The sequence below is a fragment of the Anas acuta genome, chromosome 16 (genome assembly GCF_963932015.1).
Source record: "Anas acuta chromosome 16, bAnaAcu1.1, whole genome shotgun sequence".
NCBI classification, from domain to species: Eukaryota; Metazoa; Chordata; class Aves; order Anseriformes; family Anatidae; genus Anas; species Anas acuta.
This window is the reverse complement of record NC_088994.1, coordinates 4,264,451-4,288,312: the sequence shown is the minus strand read 5'-3', so window position 1 is coordinate 4,288,312 and position 23,862 is coordinate 4,264,451. Positions and strand designations below refer to the sequence as shown.

At 44.6% G+C, this 23,862-nt stretch overlaps 1 protein-coding gene across 3 annotated transcripts in view; it reads right to left on the bottom strand.

Annotated features, from left to right (window-relative positions):
- PTPRT (protein tyrosine phosphatase receptor type T) overlaps positions 1 to 23,862 on the bottom strand; it is a 564,167-nt gene that overhangs the window by 509,554 nt on the left and 30,751 nt on the right. The gene's annotated exons all lie outside the window — the stretch shown is intronic.

Here is a 23,862-nt window from a genome sequence, read left to right as displayed (position 1 = left end):
ACATCCTTTGGGGACATCCCGTTAGCAACACCCTGTCTCTAGGAGAATAAAGGAGCCGTGCATCCTGTTAGAGCTGCTGATTGAACAGCAGCAAAACTCAGGCTGAAGTGCTGGGAGCACAGCTAACAAGACACCTAAATTACAAGCCCTGAATGAAAATTGGGGTATCACTTCTGTCTGAGCTTCCTGTAAGCTTTTCTGCAAACACAGATAGTTACGGCAATTTCCCAAGTGCGTAGGGAGGGTCAGCTAGTGACAGCAAGGGGTTTTTAGGTTTGTAAAACACCGTGTCTGCCAAAAATTACTAAGTCAGATCCCTGTAATGAAAGTGCTGGGCGTCTCTAATGGAAGCAATAGTAGACAGGCGGTGGACTTTGTTTTATAATTTTTATGACTGAGAGATGAACTGACAGAAGCAGACAGTGATGAAGAAAAGGTGCTGCTCTGGAAACTGGCCAGTGAATCTGAAGCTGTTATCAACAGAAAGGTAACAGATGTGGGGTTTCAGTAACAAGCCATGAGAAAATACAGCCACCGCATACGGTAAGACAGCAACACTTGTTTAACCCCTTCCCAAACACTGAAAATTGCAGAATAAGCTACAAAAGGAGGCCTAAATTTGTGATCCTGATAAAGAAACACGAACTATAAAGTCTAGTCTAATTTCTGCTATGAATTCTACTCGACTTTGGAAGGCTTCTTCACTTTTTGCTGTTGCTGGTTTGGTGCAGTTAGCCTGGCTCCAAGCAGGAGGTGATGTTCAACCAACTCCATCGGTATTTGTGCTACCGGGAACCCCACAGAATTTTATCGGGCGTGCCACACACACAGAAGGAGCAGAACTCATGACTTCCTACTCCACAAGGCTGTTGTTTCTCTCTGCTCTTGCTGAGGAACGGGAAAAGCAACATACCTTGGTGCTCTGTCAGCTCTGGGTCTCTCCAGCAAGAGGGACAGTGACAGACACATTCGGCTTGACTTTTAACCTTGCACCACAGGAGTGTTACGAGATCTCTCACTCCAAGTCTGCCCATTGCACTAGCTTTACTGAGGCTAACAGAACAGAACTCCTAATTTTTATATTCCAGTACAATGACGCCTTTATCTGGGCAACCAGACTATGTTTTTTAACACAGCCTCGCCATGTGAGCTGCTGAATATTCCTTTCTTCTGCTGGTTGGAGGTCATCTGCCATGTGTTTCTTTGGGGTTTTGCTCCACACCCCACCTAGTGCTTCTCCTTCAAGCCCCCAAGGCACCCCAAGCAGCAGCTCTGCTCCCTGAATGCTGGCTTTAGACCCTGGCTGCACTGCTGTGCTCATGATCTTAAGTACTGGGCAAAGGTACTTCCACAGCCTTGAGGGACATAGGTGTTTCATTTTTATGTTCTATTTTAACATAGATTTCAAGTAGCTTCCTTTAAAAGCCCTGTCAAAAGCTTGAAGAATTGGACCATACAATAGAAATAATCTTCATTTATTTATAGAGGCAGGGCTCCAAAGGCTCAGACGTTCAGTTTACCTGAGGAACTGGGCTTGCATCCAGGGAAGCCTGAGAAGCAAGTTCTGTAGGTACATTAACAAGGCTGGTTTATCTCGAATCCAGTTGTAAGAGGATGACTATTAAAATCTTTGCATAATCAGGAAGAAAATCCTTGAATATTCCTTTTAATCACTCCTGGTTGTTTGAGACAATCCATTACACGCGACTCAGCACACTCATCTACCTTCCCCCGTTCCGTTACTGTCACCGCGGGCCTGAAAGCACCAAGCTGCAGCTGGGACATCGGCATCTCCTCCAAGTGCTGCACTCTGCAAGGCAACACCCAGTCGACCTCTTCCCTGTCCATGTCTCACCTGACAGGCAGCACAGAAATCCCGCTGGGGCGTTCCTCCGAGACCACAGCCCAGTTGCAGGCGCAAGGTGGCATTTGCCTCCCCGCAGATTCACCCACATTGAACTCTCTGCTTTAGCAGCTAAGCTAGCAAATAGATAATGAACTGCTTTGGGTATTGATGCATAGATTTTTCTAAGCAGGATCCCTTTACTTAGGTACAAGCACTAAAACACTGCAGCGATTTCAGAACTGCCATTTCTGCAAGTGCAGGACACGACTTCCAGTTGGTGCATTTCTTAATAGCTCAGCTCTTGCAGGGAAAGGATTAAGTTTAAAAAAAAAATCCCGATGCCTTTTTTGTTTTTTAATCTTGCAGTTTGTGGGAAAAAAATGCAAAAAGACATAGCTTGCAGTTATACAAGCTATATACAACAGTAATGGTTTTTGTTTGATTTTTTTTTAATCTACTGTTATAGTTTAAGCAAAATTAAGACCAAGAGAGACAACTAAGGAAAACAAATGAATCAGTGAAATTTCTGGACTCTGTATTCAATGGTAGCACAAATTGACATGCTAAGCTACTTTTTTTTTAATTTATTTTTTCTATCAGCACAGTTTAATTTAGCTTTAATTTCTTTGCATGGCAGAAAGCCTCCTGCGGAATCCTAGCCTAGGCAGAGAAGCACAGTGCTGGTTTTTCAAAACTTCGGACACCAGAAGTGTGGGACTTACTGGAGGGAAGGGCAGATAACGCAGAACACATCCCGGCAAGCAGAGCAAACCTCTCAAGCCTAGCACAGGACAGTTCTGGTCAGCAATGAGCACTGACACTGTGGCTGGCGTGCCATGTACTGATTCCTGAATGACATGGCCCAGCAAATGGAAAATGCTGTTCTGCTTAGCACTGCCAGGCACGGGGCAGATACCACGCTGCAACCTGTGGCCCTGTGAGGTCTGACCCGCTCTACAGCTGCCATCGCTGCTGACCTCCCACGAGTTCTCCCCAAGACAACTCTGGCTTTGACACCGGCTTTAAACCATCACTGCTCCCCTAGGTCACTTCTGCTTGGCTTTACTGAGCCGAGAACATTGCTACGCTGGTCAGAGCCACAGGATCAATAACGCAGAGAAGGAAAGAGCTGCATTCCCATCTGCCTCGTCCATCACCAGCAAACTTGGCAGCTGAATTTTGCTTCACGAATTCCATTTTTCACTTGACAAAAAGCCTTTCTTGGAGCCTGCTGGTGGAGGGACCTAAAACCTTATATACATTAAGGCAACTGAATTGATACCCTGTCAGATGAAGAGAATCTCTCTTTATCTGGTGAGAGTTAATGATGATTTATTAGGCAGAACAGACAGGTCCCAGGACATGTTTGCAAGGACTTGTCAATCAGAAAAACATTCCTCCAGAGATTTGGACTAAGCTTAATTCATACTTTTTATTTAGAAGACAAGAAAAGAGAATGGGACTTCAGCTTGAAGTACTTGTTAGATAACACGAAGCTTTAGGAAGATAAAAGAGCAGATGAGAAAGGACCTCTTAAGACACTGAGTACAATCCCATGTCATCACAGAAGTGCCACTAAGGAAACATATATAAATGATTAGGATTTGGGGGACCGTGAAATAAACATGAAAGACTGTCGGGAAGCCACCTGATGAAAAGGAATGTCTGAAATGAAATCAATGCAAAGCATACTGCCCTACAGCTCAATAAAAACCAACAAAACGCCTTCGAATAATTTAATCCATGATCTCTCCATAAGAACTTCTCTCAGAACAGCAGACTTATGGATTTGTTGGTCCATCAGGGTAGGAGTCTTTGCCCTAATGGAGTTAACATCATCTTGGACAGCCCTTGAAGTCAAAGGAGAGAAATAAGTATTTTTAGGGTGTGATGCTCACTTGTGTTAGCACAGCTGGGTCAGGCGAGTCACCCCATAAAAGCTCCTTTGAGCCATGGGTCACTCACCCTGCTGACATGCCAACACCACAGACCTCTAAACCACAAATCTTGTTCCAGTGACCATCCTGCTGTTTGCCAAAGGCTAGTTCCCGGGAAGCTATGGACTTGATAAGGCTCCCTGAGTTCTAGCCCTGTCCAGTTAGTTCTGTTCTCATCTTTCTAGACCCACAGCTGTTGCTAAAGGGAGGCTGGAAGGAGCAAGGCGCAGCACCAGAGACATCCTCCAACACAACGCACAACTCGAAGGAAGCAGGGGGTGTCAGAGACATGCCTCAGGATGTGCAGCAGATACAATAATGGACAAGTTCCTCCTTGGCTTTGATCAGGAAGCACATCAAGTTCGGACTGTTCTCTCTGACTGCTCCTCTCTCCAGACCGACAGCTAAAGCCAGCGGCGGCCGGCAGGCGGCAAGTGCATGGGAAACGCTCCCCACGGCCAGTAACCTCACACAAGGCTCACTTCTCGTATCCATTGCAACTGATTGCTATCTTTACCAAGAGGGTCGTGGCAGAAGAGCAGGCACAGCAGTAAGCCTGCAGCAGCAGCATTTACAGCTCTTGGCTGAGTCTCCACGGGAGGAGAAACCACCAAATAGTCGCCGGGGACCCAGGCACGTCACACCTCCAGCTCCCTGCAAGGCTGTGGCGGTGGCATGGCCACAGCAGCCCTCTGAGCACTGGGAGGATGCTCGTGTCCTGCTCCCCCAGCAGGCTGCTCTCCGGCTCTCAAACACCCCTTACTTTGAAACGAGCCCTGCAGACAGCGAGCGTGCGGCTGCTGAGGGTATGGGAGAGCACCATTAATCACCTTTAAAAACCCCTAATGTTCCAGTGGCAGCAGCTCTGCACAAAACCAGAGCTGAGGCTGCATCATCCCTCTTTGCTGAGATTTATTGCAGAGCAGCAGGAACTTGCTTTGGGTTGCTTCAAGGCCCCTCTCACACAGTGCTTTCAGTTTACAACAGCAGAACAGAGCCTGCCTTCCCTGCTTGAATTATAAATGCGAGCTTTCTCTCTGCACTCCCTTAAAATGAAAACGGACTTCACAGAAGAGAGCCCGTGTTTGCAATTTCACTCCGAACAGTACAGGAGGTGACCCCTACCTTGGCAAGGGACACAGCTTACAGGATGTGTAGTGAACGGCAGGCAGCAGGGTGTCCTACCAAAGGCACCGTGTGCTGCAGCCCTCAGCCAGCCGCGATCTGTCTCGGCAGGAGACACGGTGCAACTCCTAGGACAGCACAACCCATCAGGGAAAACTCCTTGCCATTGATTTCATTTTCCTCCGAGTCTGGAGCTGTCTGCCCAGACTCCTCCCCAGACAGCCGCTGCGGTCTGCCCTCGTGGCTCAGGGTGAGGGCTGACGGAAAGCACTGACCTTGGGGGCGGGCGTCAAACACCAGCTCTTGGCCTAGCTCTGCAAAAAAGAAGAGCCCATTCGTACCCAAGCCACAGCCCTGATGTATTCGCACTCCGCTGCGAGGCAATAAAACCCCAGAAATTCGGTAAAGGATGAAACGAGGCGCACGCTTTCCTCCATGGCCCGTTGGGTAGGGGTATTCTGCCGTGTATCTCTATCCTCTAACTGGATTTACTTGCTCAACTTTAACATTTTTAATAACATTTTTGTGTCTGCAATAGAGATTTTCTTCTGTCCTTGCTCCCTGCAGTTACACAGCCCATTTCTCTTCGTCACTTGAGCAGCACCATACCTCCACGGAAGGTTTATCACCCCAGGAACTGAGAGAAGGGCGCTCCCCACTCCTGCTAACGGCTCCTTTGATCGATGCCAAAGGCAGCACCAGATCAGTTTGGCTGTCCCAGTCCCGGGAGGAGCACTCCCCTTGCTCCAAACACAGCTCGACCATTTCTTGCAGCCCTGTGGGCTGTCTGAAGGGGAACTTACAGGGCACGACCCTCGCTGCTGCCAGCCCCCGGCTGTCGCTGCGGTGCCCCACGCGTGCAAGAGGAGGATGAGCAGCGACCAGCCCCGAGGGAGCAGATGAGGAGCTGACTGCCAGGAGAGACCATCTGCGTGAGCAGAACAAGCTGTGTTGGTGGAAAAGGGAACAAGAAGGGAATGATGTCACTTGGAGAAGCACATTGCTCACAGACCTCGCTTAATGGGGAGGTCAAAGCTATGCTGAGTGCTGGCTTGGTGTTCCTGCTTGCACTGCACGCTGCCAGGAGACCAGCGAGCGCCCCTGCCCACCAGGTTGTCCAAAATGAATGTTAACCACCCTGGGCACCATGCTCCAACTCAGCGCTGCCTCTCCCAAGAGCCCAGCACCAAACACAACAAAAGCCTTTCAAGAAAAACTTCCCCGTCCAGCAGGAGCTGAGGCTGTTTGGGAGATTGCACAGAAGGGATGAAGATACCATGCACATGCAACATCTTATGGGCTGCAGCATCTGCTCTGATACTTTTAATTGCTCCTAAGGGAAGACAAATTAGTCCCTGCAACAGTGTTTCAGAGGACGATCCTTAGAAAGGAAGAGAGATCCACGCTAGTGCGTTTTAAAGGTCTATAGTAAAACAACAACAAAATTATAGAAGAGCTTTTGTATCTGCCATAAAGATGCTGCCACTGATCCAGGTGTAATAAAACAACCTCCTTCTTGCCTGGCTGGATCTGGTCCGTTACTTTTTACTTAATGCTTTTTTTATTTTTATTTTAGATTTAGTGCGCGCTACAAACACCTCGCAGAGCGGATGTGTGAGTGCTGTGATTTAACACCGTCGGCGCTACAGCAGCTTTGCCGGGCAGGAACGGAAAGTGACAAAGTCATGTATTGTGCAGCACATTTGCTTCTCTCTCTCTCTCTCTCTCTCTTTTTGTTTAAATTAAACTCTTTGTATAAATAGTCATTCTGGCTGATTATATAATCTCCCACATTTAGATCGTCTGTGTTGCAACCATGGCAACTCCCCGAGCCGAACGCATTCGGTTCAAACTTCGTTCTAAATTTGCTGATGAGGGTGAAGAAACAGCTCTGGAAGCCCTTCTCAGACAACCTACATTTGTTCTTTGCCTGCAGAGCTCAATCCAGCTTGGACAGAGAGCACCCAGTGCCCTAAATAGGTTAGGAACAAGCGTCCATCCTGCTCCAGTTTAGCTGATTGCGTCTCTGATACCAGACATGGGGAGCAGCAATGCCATTAGGGAAAATTACTATTGATATTATTTGATTAGCACTAAGTAAAAGAGATGCACAGCAGTAGAGCTGGAGAACGGCATCTCTGTGGCGCAGAGCAGGCAGCGCTCGCAGTAGCTCTGCAGAGTTTCCCTCCTTGTTTCATCAGCGTGCTTCATCTTCGGTTTGCAAAAACAACACTAAAGCTAAAAGGTTCAAAAATGCTTTTCTCTTGCGGCTAAGCAACCATCTGAGGGTGAGCTAACTGCCGTGGGTGCTGATATTTGGTCCTGCTGAATGTGTCCCACTGGTCAGATGGCTGGGAGCAGCTCAGCCGTGGATTTAGGGAGACGTTGGCCGAGCTGCCCCGAAACTGCAGGAATTTCAGACTGCAGCCAGCTCCTGACCCTCTGGGATGGGCAGCCCCTGCTGCTCTGCGCTGAGGTTGCAGAAGTAAGGTAAAGCGAGGCCCAGAATTGTGTGCAGAGTGGAAAAAGCACAAGTGGGTTTTAAATAACAATTTGGAAAAAAAAAAAAAAAAAAAGAGCAACTACATAACTGTTTTAATTAACCATTGTGCTCACCTACCGTATTTCTACTTATAATTCTTGGTATTTTCTTTGAAAGGATGAATCATCCCAATCAGGTCTTTATTTTTCTTGTGCCATAAATACAACAGATGAAACGTGTGGCCAAATTTTCAAGTGAGATAGCTGTCCAAATGTCCTATAGTGGTCACAAGCACAGGAGCCAAAATCAGACACAGTGATTTGGGACTGGCAGCACTTCCAGATTTGCTAGGACTGAAACCCTGCTGTGTTAGGCACTGGCTAAACCCTACAGTCAATAAATTGGAGAGTTTATGCAAGAAGTTAAACTGTGCATATATAGTTGCCCATCTGTCTTGCACAACTAGCTTCTTCTGGGCTAGGCAAGTTCCTGTGGGCTTTGCCAGACACAACCCAGGAGACTGCAGAGCCATTTGGCTCCAGCTATAAACCTGCCTCATGTCCAGAGATTGCTAGCCTTGTACGACTATGACAGAAACTGTAATCTAATCCAGGCAAGAGAAACGTATTCCTTCATGTTCTATTTAAATCTTCACAGCAACAAATGAAAGTAAGGGTGTCACACTCCTTATTTCAGACATTTTAAAGCTTGCACTGAATTTAATCTCTTGCTTCAATTGGATATTTATAACAATAAAAGTCCAGCCATGCACAGACAAGACATGCTACAATTACAATTATGCTTACAAAAAACAAGCGGCAATCAATATCTCATGTACAGTCTGATCTTGATTATACTTAGTCAGTGGTGATGCTAACAACTTACTTATATCATTTAATTTCTTTCCAATCACATCTTAATTACTAGCTACACCAAAGATGCCTAGAAATTGTACAACAAGAACCCATATATTTTTTTGTCTCATATTGACATGAGCTTTGACACCATTAAGTGCTGGTTTGCTTGCTGCAGACTGGAGGGAGAACAGAGATTAAATGCAGTAATTAATTATGTGCATTTGAAATTGAAATACGGAAAGAAAAAAAGAAAAAAAAAAACATAAAAAGTGAGGTTACTGAGCTCGTACATTAACAGTAGCTTGTTGCATTAATTTGGTTTCTCACTGATGCTTTCTAATTCCCTTTTCATTACATGAGGAGAAGGGATACATTCTGCCAGAGCTAATACTTTTGTGAAGATGTTACACTCATTTTAAATGTGTCTCTATTCTCCTACCTGTAGAAGATGGATCTCTTTGTTATCTTCTTCCCTGCCTGATAATCCCAGGGAGGATTGAATAAACTCAGACATTCAAGGGAATAATGGTAGCACTGCTAGCCTGACATATTCACACAAACCCACCAGGACTCAGCATAAGGTGGGAAGGTGCTTAAATAAGCAAATAAAAAGCCACCTGAGCCTCCTTTGCAGAATAATGTAGCAGGAGCTTCTCTGGGAGCCAAGCAAACAAATGAATTAATAGAAGCCTTTGCCTCTTGTTGGGTATTATTCACGACGCTTTATGAGGTTGCTCCCTGGAAACCTAGGTAAACTTTGACTGTGACTTTCTTTTTGATCTTCTTTGCCCAGATCATCTGCTTTAATGTAATCCTGGAAACTTTTCAAGAAGTCTGCATTCACGAGCCAGTCCCTGCTTATTTCCATTTGAAAGGACAGCTGGTGCAAGTCAGGGCTGGAGCAGCTCAGTGGGGTGCCCGTAGGTGATGTGAGCCATGAAAGGGCAGAAAGGAAAGAGATGGGAAAGCTGGTGTTAAACTGGAAGTGCTTAGCAGGTATCCGGATTCATGATTTGAGACAGAGTTAAGAGGCAGCCTCCTCTGACCTGAGCTTTGCCCTCTGACTGCTTGGTTATTCCCAGGTCATGCCCAGGTTGCGATGGCTCACAGGAAGAAACCACCACCACTGGCCCGGAGCCCGGCTTTGCTGGTTCAACATTAGGAAGCATTTCCTAGTGACTTTGGGGACATTTGCAGATAATGCCGTACATAAAAATTAGGCAATATAAAGTCGCTTTGCCTTACTGCTGGCATCTTTTTCTGGACGTTTTTCCAACTCCGTGTCCTTCTCCCAGGACCATGCCTGTGAAGCCTCTTGCCATCTGCAAGCTGGTGCAGGGCTGTTCCAGGCAGTAGTAACGGTATCTTTGCGTGAGTGCTCTGAATATAGGCCCACAGGATTTGTTTAGCCAAGCTACAGTAACTATTTTAAGCTTTTTACATAAATGCAATGTCTCCCGTTTTACTTCTCTTTTCCATTGCCTTGGATCCCCACTAGTCTGACACCTTCCTTTTTTTTTTTTTAGCAAAATTCAATTACAAGACAGTATTATAATGGAGTTTTTGATGTTCCTGTTCCTCGTTTTTGCTTACCACTTTGCTCCTGCAGCACCCATGCCATCCTACCGCAGGCCCCTGCCAGTGAGGTTACCTGACACAGCATCTGGTCTGCTGGGGTAAATCTAGAGGGAAGTACTTTGCATAAGTCTCAGCGTCCAAATTTAATGCACTCTTTTGGCAACATCTATATTTCTCCATACACACGACAAAGCAATCTTGCGATTAGCTGCAGAACACGCTCATTAGTGTCTCTGGGGAGGCTGCCCTGCATTCTGATATGAGAGGGCTTGCTTCCCTTAACAACCTTGCTAGGAAAGAATATTTCATCATGAAATATTTCAGTAGTGCCGTGTTTTGCTGCCTGAGCTCGGATAAATTCAGATTGCCTCAGACATGCTGGCAAAGGGTCTCCAGCCAGCACAGCCCAGGTAGAGAGACTGAGAGCAAACTGCTCTGGGCAGGTAGGGAAAAGGATATCGCAGGGCTGCGACGCTGAATTGACTCCTAGGAAAGGAATCACAGCACCAAAATCCAGCTATATATATATTTTATATATATATATATATATATATATATATATATATATATATATATATATTATTTTTTTTTAAAAAGGTGCAAGTAGTGTCTGCTCCAACAAGAACTGAACTTTTTTCTAGTTCTAAACAACATGGTAGAGAAAATACTGGACTATTCCCCTATAATTTTTCCCCCTTTGCATTCATTCCAGAAGCAGGAACGAGGCACAGAACAAATGAACACAATTACTATGATAATTCCATTTTTTTTCTAACTACACCGAGGCCATTTGGATATAACAGTTGGTAATTACCGAGTTCTTAATGGCTAGTTTAAGGTTGGCCCAATAACACTACAAAAAGAAGTAGGTAAAAAGCATAGCTGTTTAGACATTTGTTGCTATTGTGAGTGGACCTTGCAAAAGGAATTAGTTTATGTAACTCATATTTCATGAAGGCAAATGAAATCTCAAATGCCCTATAATTATAATAATTATTTCTGCCTGATGTTTAATTACTCTACCTAATGAGCCAGCAGTACTATAATGGGCAGGTAAAGCTCTGATGAAATTGTCTTTCTCTCGTAATCTGGTTTCTAAAAGAGGACAGAGGTTTCGGTGTTTACAGCACCACTTGGTTAACTAGCATCACATTTTCTAAGATTTCCAAAATGGGATTAGTTGTGGCCACCCTCCTTCTGCAAATTGCTGCTCCTATTACAGAAAAGTTGAGTTGAACTGCACACTACACGCTTCTTCAAGAAGTACTTCTTCTGATGTTGATTATAGTGCAAACTAATGATTGCTGATGTCTAAGCAAGGTGACTTTAAAGACGGGTCTAGAAAAAAAGAGTCAATTAAGATCGGCTGGATAAAGGACTTCAGATATGAACACGTGAAACCATGGTTTGCATTAAACAAAACGGATAGTTTTGATTGGGGGTACTGAAAAAAGTGATGGATAAATGTAACTTACGTTAAACAGGGACTTTGCCACCATTTATGACACAACAGGGGAAGCGGGATACAGCCTTTCTGGTCTTCCATCCCATTTGCTGAAGAACTCATCTGAAGCACTGGAAGTTCAGGTGCAGACCCTAGTTTGCCTTGATTGCTCCTGCTCTGTGTGAGCATCTCCACCACAAGACTTGCAAACCTGCTGCGGATCCAAGCTCCCATGGCCGGGCACTCGCGTACGGAGGAGAGCGCTGTGTGAGGGAGTGCACTCACCTTTGATTTCTGGCCAAACAAAGAACAAGCAACTCAGCTATTATCCTCCAGCCCAAGGTGTCCAGCCATGGCCATAACCTTGCCCTAAGAGCAGAGGCAGATAGTGAGCTCCCTTCTCCCCATGCTGATGCTGTCCTCAGAGGAAAGGTAAAGTGCCAGAGGGAGTGACAGCAGAGGCTGGGCATTCCTCGATTTTCCTATTGTAATACTGAGGGATACAATAAGATCAAGGCTCATAATTGGATTGAATATGAGTCTAGTAGCTGCAAAATTCCATACTGCTCAGCCTGAAGTAAATAGGAAACACGGAGTGTTTGCCTTTATTTCAAAAACCTGTTCTGAAGCCCGCTGGGCTGTGGAAGGAGCACGCTGCTGACATAAGCAGGGAAGGCTTTCTCCCTGCACTCCAACATTTGAGAAATTACCGCTTACAAAAAATAAATGGACTCCATTCAAAGCCTGCTGCTCGGTTGCCCACAGCTGTAGGAGGAAAGAGCCCGTCGATGCAGAACTTGTCCTTGCAACTTGCTGCTCTCTGAGCAGCACAAGCCTCTGACATTAACACCATCCCAATGCTCCCAGGCTGCAGGTGGATCTAAGCTGCACAAATGGAGCCAGGTTTCATTTTAGTTTGAAGTATCAAAATTGCTGACAATTAAACTTAATTGTATGAATAAGCTCCTTAACAGAATGCACCGCTGGGCTTTCATCCAGCCTAGTGCTGGCAAGAAAAGAGAAATCTATACGCGGAGTGTCTGTCAATGTCCTGTGACCTGCGAGAGCGGGGCTTTATCACAGCTTAATAGGAACACACAAGGATCCTGGTCTTCCTGCCTTTCCAAGAAAATTTCATTTTCCTTTTTCATGATGTTTTGCATCAAAAGCCTTATCCTCAACGATCTGCTTTTCCCTCACCACATTTTCTTGAAGGTAAATTTCTAGAAAAAGGATTACGTCTTTTCACAGGGTTTAATGATTGGCTTTGCCCTACCCACCCAAACAACAGGCATGAAAAGTCCTAACAAAAAAGGCCCAACGTCTTTTTCCTGGAGGTATCCTTTCTGAAATATTAATGTTTTGTTCCCCCCAAGGGCGGCATCTTTATTTGCTGTTTCTCATACAACCAGCTTGTTACTGCATCTGCTTCTACAGCCAGAATTGTAGGCAGCAAAGATGTTCTCGGGGCCCAGGGGTCAGTTGTTTTCTATTTCATTTCTCTTTGGTTTAATTTTAATTTATTTTCCCTTATTCTATCACTTATGGAGATCTGAAGGCAACTACTCAGGTTGAATAAATCTAAATACCATTACCAGTAATTGGATGCAGCCTTAGTGTGAGCTCCCGTGATGCTATAAACCCACCTATTTTCATGCTACATAAAGTAGGCTTAAGGAAGGGACAGTTGACCAACACAGCATTGTGAAACTCAGAATTTTTGTCCTATGAATCAACAGATTTTGTCTCCGTGGCTTTTCATAAACTATGATTTTATCACATTCTTATAATTACAAACGGGACAAGTCCAAACCCCAGACCAAATGCCACAAGACTATGCAATGCTTTAGAAGCAGATTCTTGTGTTAATTTGTGGTTTGCTCCTATCCCTCATGGTGATAAATGTCCAAAATATCTATTTAACATCTGTGAACTGTGGCAAAACCATATCCCACAGCATCCCAGCAAAGCATCTCGGAGCCCTCACTGAATTTGTCCCCTTGTTACGAGCTCAAGGAACATGGTGACATCGGTCCCATTTCACGGACCAGAAACCGTGACAGAGAGAGGAGCCCAACCCACCTGCAACTTCAGTGCCTGCTTCAGACAGGATTCAAAATGACTCTTCCTGAAATCCACAGGAAATTGGGAACTGATAAATGATAAGGACCCAGCACTTCTGGGTCTCATACCAGCCTAGCCTCAAACATTATTTTTGCCACTACAAAAAAAAAAAAAAAAAAAAAACACACACACACAAAACAGACACACACAAAAAACACTTGTTTTCAGTTCCCTTACTCAAAAATGTTTTAACAGTGACTGAGCCAGATTTCTGCTCAACTCGTTGGTTCTGGCATCAAGATTAAAACAAATTAAGGTGATACATCAGAAAAGGACACTCAAAACCGACAAGAATTGAAATAAATAAGTTTTTGAAAAGCTACTCTCTGAATGTCTTCCTTTCTTGACATAAGCTGGATATGAAACACTTCGTGTATTTAATAGATTTTGGGTTAGTCTAGCAGGAGATACTAACTGTAATACATACACTGGAGGAATAGAAAAACTCCAGAAATTGAACATATGAGACCTACAGGAGAAAGAGAAAATTTAACACAGTTTGTAATTTGTCTAAGGCTGAAGAAACAATTTCGCAATTTTTTATTTTATCCCTTGAAGGGAGCAGAACCTCAGAGTCCCCTACAAAATACAGATATCGATTGGAACACGGGATACAAAATAAATCCAGAGGAACACTGGGAGAAACAGCTCTAAGTGTTGGCAAAGGCACGAGCAGATGCCCAGCAAAGAATGTCGCCTGGGCCAGAGGCAGGTTGTGGAGCCAGGAGAGAGCTTGGGTACCGCGGCTGCTGGGCAGGACTTCAAAAAGTCCAGGAAAAAAAAAAAAAAAAAAAGAAAGGTGAGGGAAAAAAAATATCCAAAGCAAAACAAACCACACGGAGAGGCTGGTGCCAAAGCACACCAAGAGCGCATGATAAGTAAAGGAACCACTGCTGAAGCAAGATAGGAGCCCTGTAGATATTTACGTCTAATTTGTTTGCTTTATGCGAGTGGAGCAAGAAGTAAAATATACATAATTGCAGGCAATTACTAATCCTGTTATTCCAGTGGCATGAGGTCTAGAGACAAATGGAAACTATGATCCTTCAGTGGAGCAAAATATCTGCACTACAGGATGCTCACAGGAGCAGAAGCCAAAACAAAAACAGTAACATATGAAAAAAGCCATCAGAGCCCCTTACCTGAACAGAAAGCGACCTTGTTCCTGCTCTGGGGGCCCAGAACCACTTCCCTTGTGTCCACAAGTCTTGGTTCTCATCCCAGCTCTGACTCCACCATCAGCTATCCGCACGTGGGCTTCTTTCCTTTGCTTTGCACTTGTATTTATTATCTCATATTTTAGTAAGCTTTCAACTTTATTTAAAAACTGGTTTAGAACAAATCAAAAATCCTAAATTGATTCATGAGGATTTACAGCATTTTAATTAGGGAGTGTGTTTTTGAATGATTTAAAGGCTGATAAGAGCTCGAAGCAGCCCGAGATTCCGAGGAAATGAGAAACATGACATTTTGAAAAGGAAACCAATTTCCCTCAACTTACACTGTTGCTCATATAAACCAAATTATAAATATACTCTGTGACTGTAATGCTACAGAGGACTGTTTATGAAAATATGATTAGTAGTGCAATTTTCTCAGGTTTCAGCTGCTTTCTTTTCTTTGTAGACTTTAATGCAGCAAAAAAATCAACATCCTCCCTCCTCAACCACCCATCTTTCTTGAGGAAAATAGAACAGCAAATCGCCTTCTGCAGGACAGCTGGGGGATGCCCTGATAAAACTCTGACGTGCAAAGAGAATTCAGGACAGTTGTGGGGCACAGAAAACATTTCTGTATTAAATGTAAATAAATTTGAACGTGGCTATAATCCCAAGGTTATGCCTCATCCAATGTCACAGTTGGTCTTGCACTGACATCCACAGCTCCTAAGAGAGACTGAGAGATGTGGCAACAGGATCCAACTCTGCTGCTCTAAAGAAGAGTTTTCTACTCATAAAATGGCAGTCAGAGGGCAAGGGGGCAGACGCTGAGCACACAGGAGATTACTTTTTGAATACCTTCTGGTCAGGCATGTCATCAATGAAAAAAGAAAGAAAAGATACCAACAAAACCTACCTCAAGCTGCAGAATACCTAGTTACCCCTCAGCTGGCAGCATTAGATGGTGCTGGGACTGCGTGGGATTTGCAGTGAAGCTCATGACTTTGTAGCATTTCTTTACATCAGTGATCTACTCCAAAAGCTTTGTAGTTTTAGTGTTAGAAAACTCAGCACTGCTAAATTTCAAGTTAAAAATAGAAAAATAATCTGCCTTGCCCCATCTGGATACTAGAGAGCTTTTACTACTTCTTCTGAGAAATTGGGCTCTCTCCTTGTATCAAAGGAAAAAAGAATGCATTCATTGGCATTCTTCTTTCACAAACAGTGTGTATAGCACTTCAAAAAGGCACCAGATAAAAGTAAAATTATTTTATTTATCAGCAATGATGGGAAGAAAAATGCAAGAGAAGTACTATCTTGTAAGTGTGTGGTAAGATGACATTGTCTGTTAAATATTAGTTTCTTGGAGCTTGGCAGGTATTTATTACAGAAGACCTACCTTCTCCTGAGTGCTATTTCCAACAAAACACAACTGTCAGTGACATATTTAAGGGTTCTGGAAAGTCAAGACTTCGGAAACTCACTTGGGAGGATCTCAGTTAAGGTGTTTTAGAACCAGTTCCTGCTTTTGCTGGGCAGCTGATGGACCCGCCTCTCTTACCAGCATACCACATGTACACTTTCTGCCTTTTATCATTGAATTTGTGTCTGTATACAAAAATAACTAGTGCTGAGAGCATTAAAGAGACCCAATAAATAGAACAGCAATATCCTTTTAAGTCTTCTTTTTCATTTCTTTAACACTTCTTGCTGCTCCTTTTTTTTCCTTAGAGCAGTCTTAGAGAAACAACAGTGTAACTTCCCCCGACTAGTTTTTAGTATGTATTTAATCTCTCCGCATTCAAATGGTAATAGGTTGTTAAATGTATACCTTCACCAACAGGTGCCTGGTGTGTATAATACCTCTTCATTATACCAGTGAGTGAATAGTATCTTATTTTTTTTTAATATTAATCTCTTTAGCTTTTCAAAAGCAGTGGCACACACCGTAATTCTGAGCTCCCAGCCGATGAATCATTCTATTACTCCCAAACCCATGCAGAGCAAGGCAAGAGACTGTCTAGCTCAATGGCGCTGCTGGATAAAGCACCACGTTGCACCAGAGCTTTGTGAGGATTCAGAGGAAGAAACCACAGCCAAGGATGAAGCTTTGTTGAGATACAAAGGTGAAACCGAATGAATGGTAAGTCCTTCTGGTCCCTCCTGGCCTCCACCTGGCCTCACCTACCCTATAGCACCTGCACACTGCTTGCTCCCAGTGCATCTGTTGAAATCAAGATATAAATAAGACAGGTTTCATACCAGGATCTCAAATTAGCTCAGTCGGTGTAGCCATATTCAAACCAATTCTCTGTATCTGCTCTTGCAGAGTGAGGTAGCTCTGCAGAGAGGTTAGAGGGACCGAGGCCAAACCTTCCCTCTGGAAGATGCAGCAGAGAGGAGGCCCGAGAGAGCTGTATCAGGAGCCCTGCTCAGAATGACCAGGTGTTGACCAGCATTTCTCACCATTCATTACGCTGCAGCTGTCTAACTTGTCACGGGAAGCACAGAAAACCCCAGGGGAGCTGCTGAGGTTGGAGCTGCTGCTCATCAGAAGCACAGCAGCCCAGGAGATGAATGCAGTGGAGCTTTACCAGCTTTGCCCACTACGGCCAACCTCTGCCCAGCTCTGGCAGCGTGGCACACGGTTCAGCACAACGTACATCTGACGTGTGTACGACACACAGGCTGTTCTCCTTGGCTCAGGAAACCTCTGCAGACAGAGGGATGAGGCACCAGCCTTGTGCCTGTCCAGTTCCCTACCTGCTCTGCCCTGGCCCTGAGACTAATGGGTTGTACGGCTTTGTTCCCCTCAGGAGTCCCTCAAAAAGAACTCCTCCGCCCAAAGTGGAGAATGAAAACTAATAAAGGTGCTAACTACAGCACTGGGGGCCGTAACTTAACCAGTTCTCATAACAGGGGTTTTGAGCACGAATTGCAGAAGAAATTCCGACTCATTTAAAAAGAAGCAGTGGTAGGTGTGAGGCTGCACACGGAGGGCCTGTTTCAAGAGTTTGGGATCCCGAGAAATTATTGAATACAGCAAGCTATCAGGTGGGAAGAGAAATTAAAGAAAATATCCCAAATGGAAGACAGGATCAGCAGAAAAGTTCCTGCACATCTGAAACAATCTGAAAACATGGAAGACAAGAAGAGATTTAGGCAGCACTTTGGGGGTGTAAAGCAGTACTGTAAATGGAAAGGGAGAGAGAGCTGATACATGTCTGACAGCAACACGTTCTTACAAGCTCCATGTGTAAGAGTTTCCTGTTCTCTCCTGGCCTCTAGGATAACTAAAATCTGGGTCACACAAATCTGAGCCATCTTCCATGTCACACAAAACTAAAATACAATAGGTCATGTTCTTCATCTGTAAATACAAAACCAAAGCAAAATAGAAGAGAAAATGTGATACATAAAGCCTTGCAGAATCTGTAATAAGAGATGAGACTACAAACCAGAGGTGAAAAAGCCCAACTGTCCATTCACACCTGGAAATGAGTTACTTGCTGGACGAGAGGGGCCATAAGAGGCACTGGCTCCAGAAAAAGTCAGATCGTACGTGTGGGGAACAGCTTCACTTTTGCACTTAGAGGAGCTAAATATATGAACAAATAATATTTCACTAATTTGGGGGTAACACTGCCAAGCATTTTTCTTCGCCAGATATGTTAGCTTAATTGTCAATTAATATATTTACCCTTGTAACGAGACAGTCTTTTTGCAAACGGCATTTTGTGCTGTGTGATTGTGTCTTCAGTTCTCCCTAAAAAAAATACAACCAACTGCTGATGATCAGGTCATATTAAGTTTATACAGAAATTGTTAACATAGGTGATGTTTTAATTTGTTTGTGGTGACAAATGTGATGTATCTGTGAGAGAAAATAAATACAAGAAAACAAATAAAGGTTTCTACATAGATGGCATTATACCCCAAATCCTCACCAGCTTTTCAATGCCAAGAACAAAAAGGATTCACGATTTCCATAATGGAGGAACTGTAAAGGAAAAATGTGTCTAATCTAGTTGCTGGAGGCATACAGTAGTAGTCTGCAAACATATAATAGGCAGGGTACGCACATTTGAATAAGAAGGTTGAGAAACAACACGGATTAATTAAAAATACCACAGCGTTGTATGCCAGAACAGTGAGCAAAGAAACAGTCTCTGCATGGAGCTTCCAAGGGGAATAAGATGGGTGTCTTAAAATTGCACGATCAAGGTTTAGGACCAGAAATTCATTCATTATACTTTACAAAAGTCAAGAACAAAAACACTAAAGAAAATCATGGGTGGTATGGATATAAATTATGATATGCCTTTGTTTATTAGAAGTCAGCGTTGGCTGAAACAGGCAGTAGTCTGCTTACAGAAATTGTTAAGAGGATCCAAGCAAACTCCTTCCTGCCCAACACGGCGAAGATGGGTTGTTCTCATTAACCTGTGTGTCTACTGGAAAGTGATCACATCGTGTCCATCACAGGTGCAAGGGGACAACATTGGATAAAGGTGAGGTGCAGAAAGGATTTAAGGTGAAAACAGTTACTTCATTTAACACCACAAATACACACACCACCCCTGCAACAGATTTTAAGATCAACTATTTGGGATAGAAATACACGCAAAGAAACTAAGTTCAATAGCAGCATTGCCTTTACGCTGCTTAGCGAGCAGGGGGAGGAAGGGGAGGCTGCAGTCCTGGATGGGATTTAACAATGCTGGAAGGATGTCCTCAAAGATGTTAGAGAATGATTGAGAAAAAGACTAATGGAAGGTGTTTTCAACTGTACGAGAAATTAAAAGGAGAACCAGAAAAGCCACAAGGTAACGCAAGAGCTGTCCTATGCTCTATATGCCCTGTCAACTGTATTGGTAACACAGGGCAGCTTATTTCCACTCCTTTTCCTTAAATAAATCAGCATTTTAAAAAAGAATGGCAATTATATTACTGGACATGTTTGCTTGGAAACCCTGATCAAGACTTAACTGCTAAAATACAGAGTGTTAAGAAGAAATGGGGAATGTGAATGCTTAAAGCTTGAAAGCCTGGAGAGAGAACAGAGGGAATTTGCAGAGCACAGAGCGACACACAAAACTCTTAACCTTAAAAGAGCCTCCACGACTTGATTGGTTATAATTACTTGGAACTTTGAGTTTAATCATTTTGGTTTGCTAAGCTAAGTTCTGGCTGGGAAAGAAAGATATATTATTAGGCTTCTTCCCTGAAGAGGTTCAGTTTCCAAGACACTGGAAGTACGGAGAGACTTCCAAAGACAAACTTCAGTGAGGCGCAGGCAATTAAAACTGCATGACAGAAAAAAAAAGTCTATTTCAATCACTTTTGGCCCAGGTGGTAAATGAATACTATATAATTAGCATCAAGTTGCTAACTCTCCTTAGCACATTCGACAGATAAAAGCTACGATCTCTTTTCCTCACCAAAGCCTACACTGCCCATGCTTGGTCCCCCACATTGTTGGAGAGCCCAAAAAGTGCCTACAAAAAAAGAAATATTTTTGCTTCCTACATCTTCTTGTCAGAAAGCGTGTCCTTCCTGGCCAGCTGACGGGGATGTTATCCCTCCACTCACGTGCAACCCACATCTGAAACGTGTCCCTTCTGCTCCCCCAGGCAGCGACGTGCAGCAAACCTCTCTACAAAGCTGCGCGCCGTGCAGCTGCCTGCGAGCGCTCACTCACGGCTCCTGGGTGGCAATCAGCTATCCAAAATGACAATCATCTATCACTTGGTGCATATCTTTGGGAAAGAACTGAGAAAAACGTCATCCTCAGTATTTTGGTGAAGAAACCGCATGATGAGCAAAACCTCTGAGGCTGCACGCCACCCTGCCCAGCAGCAGGGACTCGGCACCGCAGCCGCCAACCTTCAGCTGGAGAAGTCTCTGCTCTGAAAACAAAGCTGGGGAGAGTCACTACACACTGCCACATCCCCAAAAGGCAGGAAAGAGCGAAGTTACCAGGAAAATATCTGTTTTGCTGTCTTCAAGTCTGGTCATAATGTAAGACAGCCGCGGTATCACAGCACTTCCACCCAGCAGGAAAAGGAGTGGATGAACAGAAAATCATCTCCTTAAGCTTTGGATGGGGAAAGAATAGATATTTTTAAATACATTTTTCCAATAACTCTGCAGCCAGTATATGTTTTTGTAGTGCTCTAGTCACAAATCATTTCTAAAGGGGAAATTATAACGTGACAAACCGGATTTCTGGTATTGGAATGAATCTGACTGGAAGAAATGGGTAGATCAATAAACCAGCGAAACTCCTGTGTGCAAATAGGCAGAGATTGCCTCCAGAAAAGCACTCCTGGCTGTGCTGGTTCTCTCAGTAGTCCAGTCACCATGGCAGCTTCAGATCTGCAGCGCTGGAGGTGAGGGGTGGGAAGGGTTGTGTGTGTACAGAAGTTACTGCAGTATACGGTGGGATGTGAATTTACAGCTTGCCGTCTTCTCCATAGTAACTTGGAATCTGCCCGCACACATGCCTTAATGCCACTGCTTTGTGTGAGGTCAGTGCAGACATCTCACCACCAGGAAGAAAACAGGTGAGCTACACTGCGTTTAGCAGGAGGTTAAAAGCAGCTATGAGGGCACTTACACCAGAGTAGCTAACAAATTGCAAGTTTGCACCCTTGCTCACCCACAGTGACACCTCCAGGTGCTCAGCTTCCCTGGAAAAGACTAAAACGCTTCCCCTAAGCACGCTGCTAATTGCAGAAATTGGAAGATACCATCGTGAACGCTGAACTAGCAAAAGCCCTGAGCTGGCCACGTGAATATCTCCTAATGTTCAGTTAAGATAAGGCTCAGTATATTGTTCAGTCTGCAGTGGACATTATTTTTTCCCTTTCGCTGGGCTGAAGCTTTTCAGATCAATAGAAAATGGAAAGAAAAAAAAAAAAGTATTAATACAGCACATCATCTGTGTTACACTGGAGCCCTATTAAACAGCAGCTCTTCACTCAGCCCTTGTGCCTAATTGCCGCCTGCCGAAGCGCCTCATTTCTTGAAGCCCTTTTATCCTGCTTAATTTCTCCTTAACACTGCTGCCCACAAGGGTCTGGTTGTCATTGCTCACCCGAGGCTGGGGCCGGTTAGGGACAGCAGGGCTGCAGCAGCTTTGTGCAGCAGGCAGGGCTCGCACAGGGCTGCCTGCTGCGGGCTTGTGCCACGGGGCAGCAAAGCTCCGAGGTCGGGGCTGCTGCTGACAGCATGCCCCAAAACATGCCCTGGATCCCAGCTTTACTTTGGAAACATGACCATAATAGCAGCAAACAAAAAGCAAGGTGAACCAGTCTCCACTCCCTAGCTCAGTTGGATCCATGTAGTAGCAAGTCAGCTGGCTTTTATTTTTACTGCATGCTCCAAACAAAATTTAATTTTGAGATTTATTTTAATGTTATCTCAAAAGTAGGAAGGGAAACTTGGAGCTCCAATGAATCTTCCCACCCGAAGTGATGTTTTTTTCTCTGCTCTCATTCACCAGAAATGTGGGCACACCTCTCACTGCAGCTCCACCCCAGCTGATTCTTGTCCCCAGCTTGGCCGGGCCATCAGCTGCTTGCACAGCCTTCGCCTCCCCGAGGTCTGGGGGCACGGCCAAGCTCCCCCACAGCTCCGGGTGTCCCCTCCCTGCTCCACAGCCCCCTGTCCCTGGGCAGAGAGCTCCGGGCAGGGCTGTACCTGTTGTAACAGCCCAGCAGGAGATGACAGTGTTTCCTTGCTGCCCTCCTGTGGCCACGCCACAGCCTGGTATTTTACCACGAATCCCCAAATTTTTATACGAAGACTGTTTGCGCTTGTGGCTTAACCTGGATTGTGTTCTCTGCTCGGCTGTAGTTGCATTTACCAAGACAATTGGTACTTCTAAGTGAAGGGAGCATGGTTTTGTTTCAGGATCATTAATTTTAATCTGAAACCTCTCAGGTACGCAAGGATTAATATTTAATGGCTGTTCTGTAATGTAATTTCTACAGGCCAATCTTTCATCTTCAAAACTTTACCATCACAGACCTACAAAAGTTAGACTTCAATATGCTAACAACACTTTATGAACACGGCAATTCTTAAATTCCCCAGCCATCTCCTACAGGCAGGGGTGGTGCTCCTGTGAGTCTTAAAAAATGAGCTAACACTTAATTGTGTCTTTTCTTTTCAACTCACTGTCAAGTTCCAAGCATGAAATGCTGCGAGGAACCGGATCGCTCTCAGGACAAGATGACAGGTAATACCTCTGCAATTGAGGTCATCATCCCAAGATTAAAAGGAGACAGTGCCGACCTAATTCCATCTGTGAGGGGTCTTGGGACCCCTTGTCTAATACAGGAGAATGTTTGTGATGTCCTGATTATAGCAATGTCAGCCAAACACTGCAGATGCTCAGTCTCTAAGACTTACAAACAACAAGAAAAGGCAAGAGTCCATGTACTGGATTTTTTCCCCTTGCTTTATAGCTGCTGTAATTTGTATTTCCCCAGACAGCACGAGTCTGCTTTTTCTCCATGGAAAGGGAGAACAGAACTGCTCCAGGCTGCCCAGGAAAAGAGAGGACAAAATCTTAAATTGACTCATCATGAAAGTGTCACATTACCCCTGGTGTCACAGTGCTCTTGAGAAGCACAGGTGGGACCAAGCCAGCCCGAGGCTGCTTGCTGCTTCTCCCCTAAACGGAGGCAGCAGCAAAGTCCTTCTCGCAGTGCTGGTGCTCTCTCAGCCTCCTTTCTGCTCTCCCTGCACAACGCAATTCAGAATCTCACACCACAGAGTGTGAAGAGCTGCGTACAAGACACGACACTAGGCACAAACCCAGTTAGGTAAAGACTTGATTACTTTCTTACCAGTAGTCTCGTTTCCCTTTCTAGCAAGTAAACGATCACTCTGTTTCCAAGGTGAGACGTTCCAGCCACCCAAAAATCCCAAAGCCCCCCATTGTGCTTAGATTCACAGCAGGAACGTGTCCGTCAGTTTGGAACAAATCAGCCTTGCAGACACTGAGTGTTAGTACTGAGGGTTCATTTCTAATCTAGAGTGAGATTACGAATAAATCCAACTAGCAGAGGACAAAGCTGCTTACACACTGACTTGTAGTCACAGAGCCGCTGTAATCATATAAGAGAAAAAATCCCAGCAGAGCAAAGAGCTAGGTCATGATGCCTGTGCCAACTCACCTTCCTCAAACAGAGTGTATCCATATGACAATTTTGGCCCCTTTAATCTATGAGGTCCACAAAAATGCACGTGCCTAACTTGTGCCTTGTAGGAAGGCTTTCCTTAGATGCCATGTGAGCA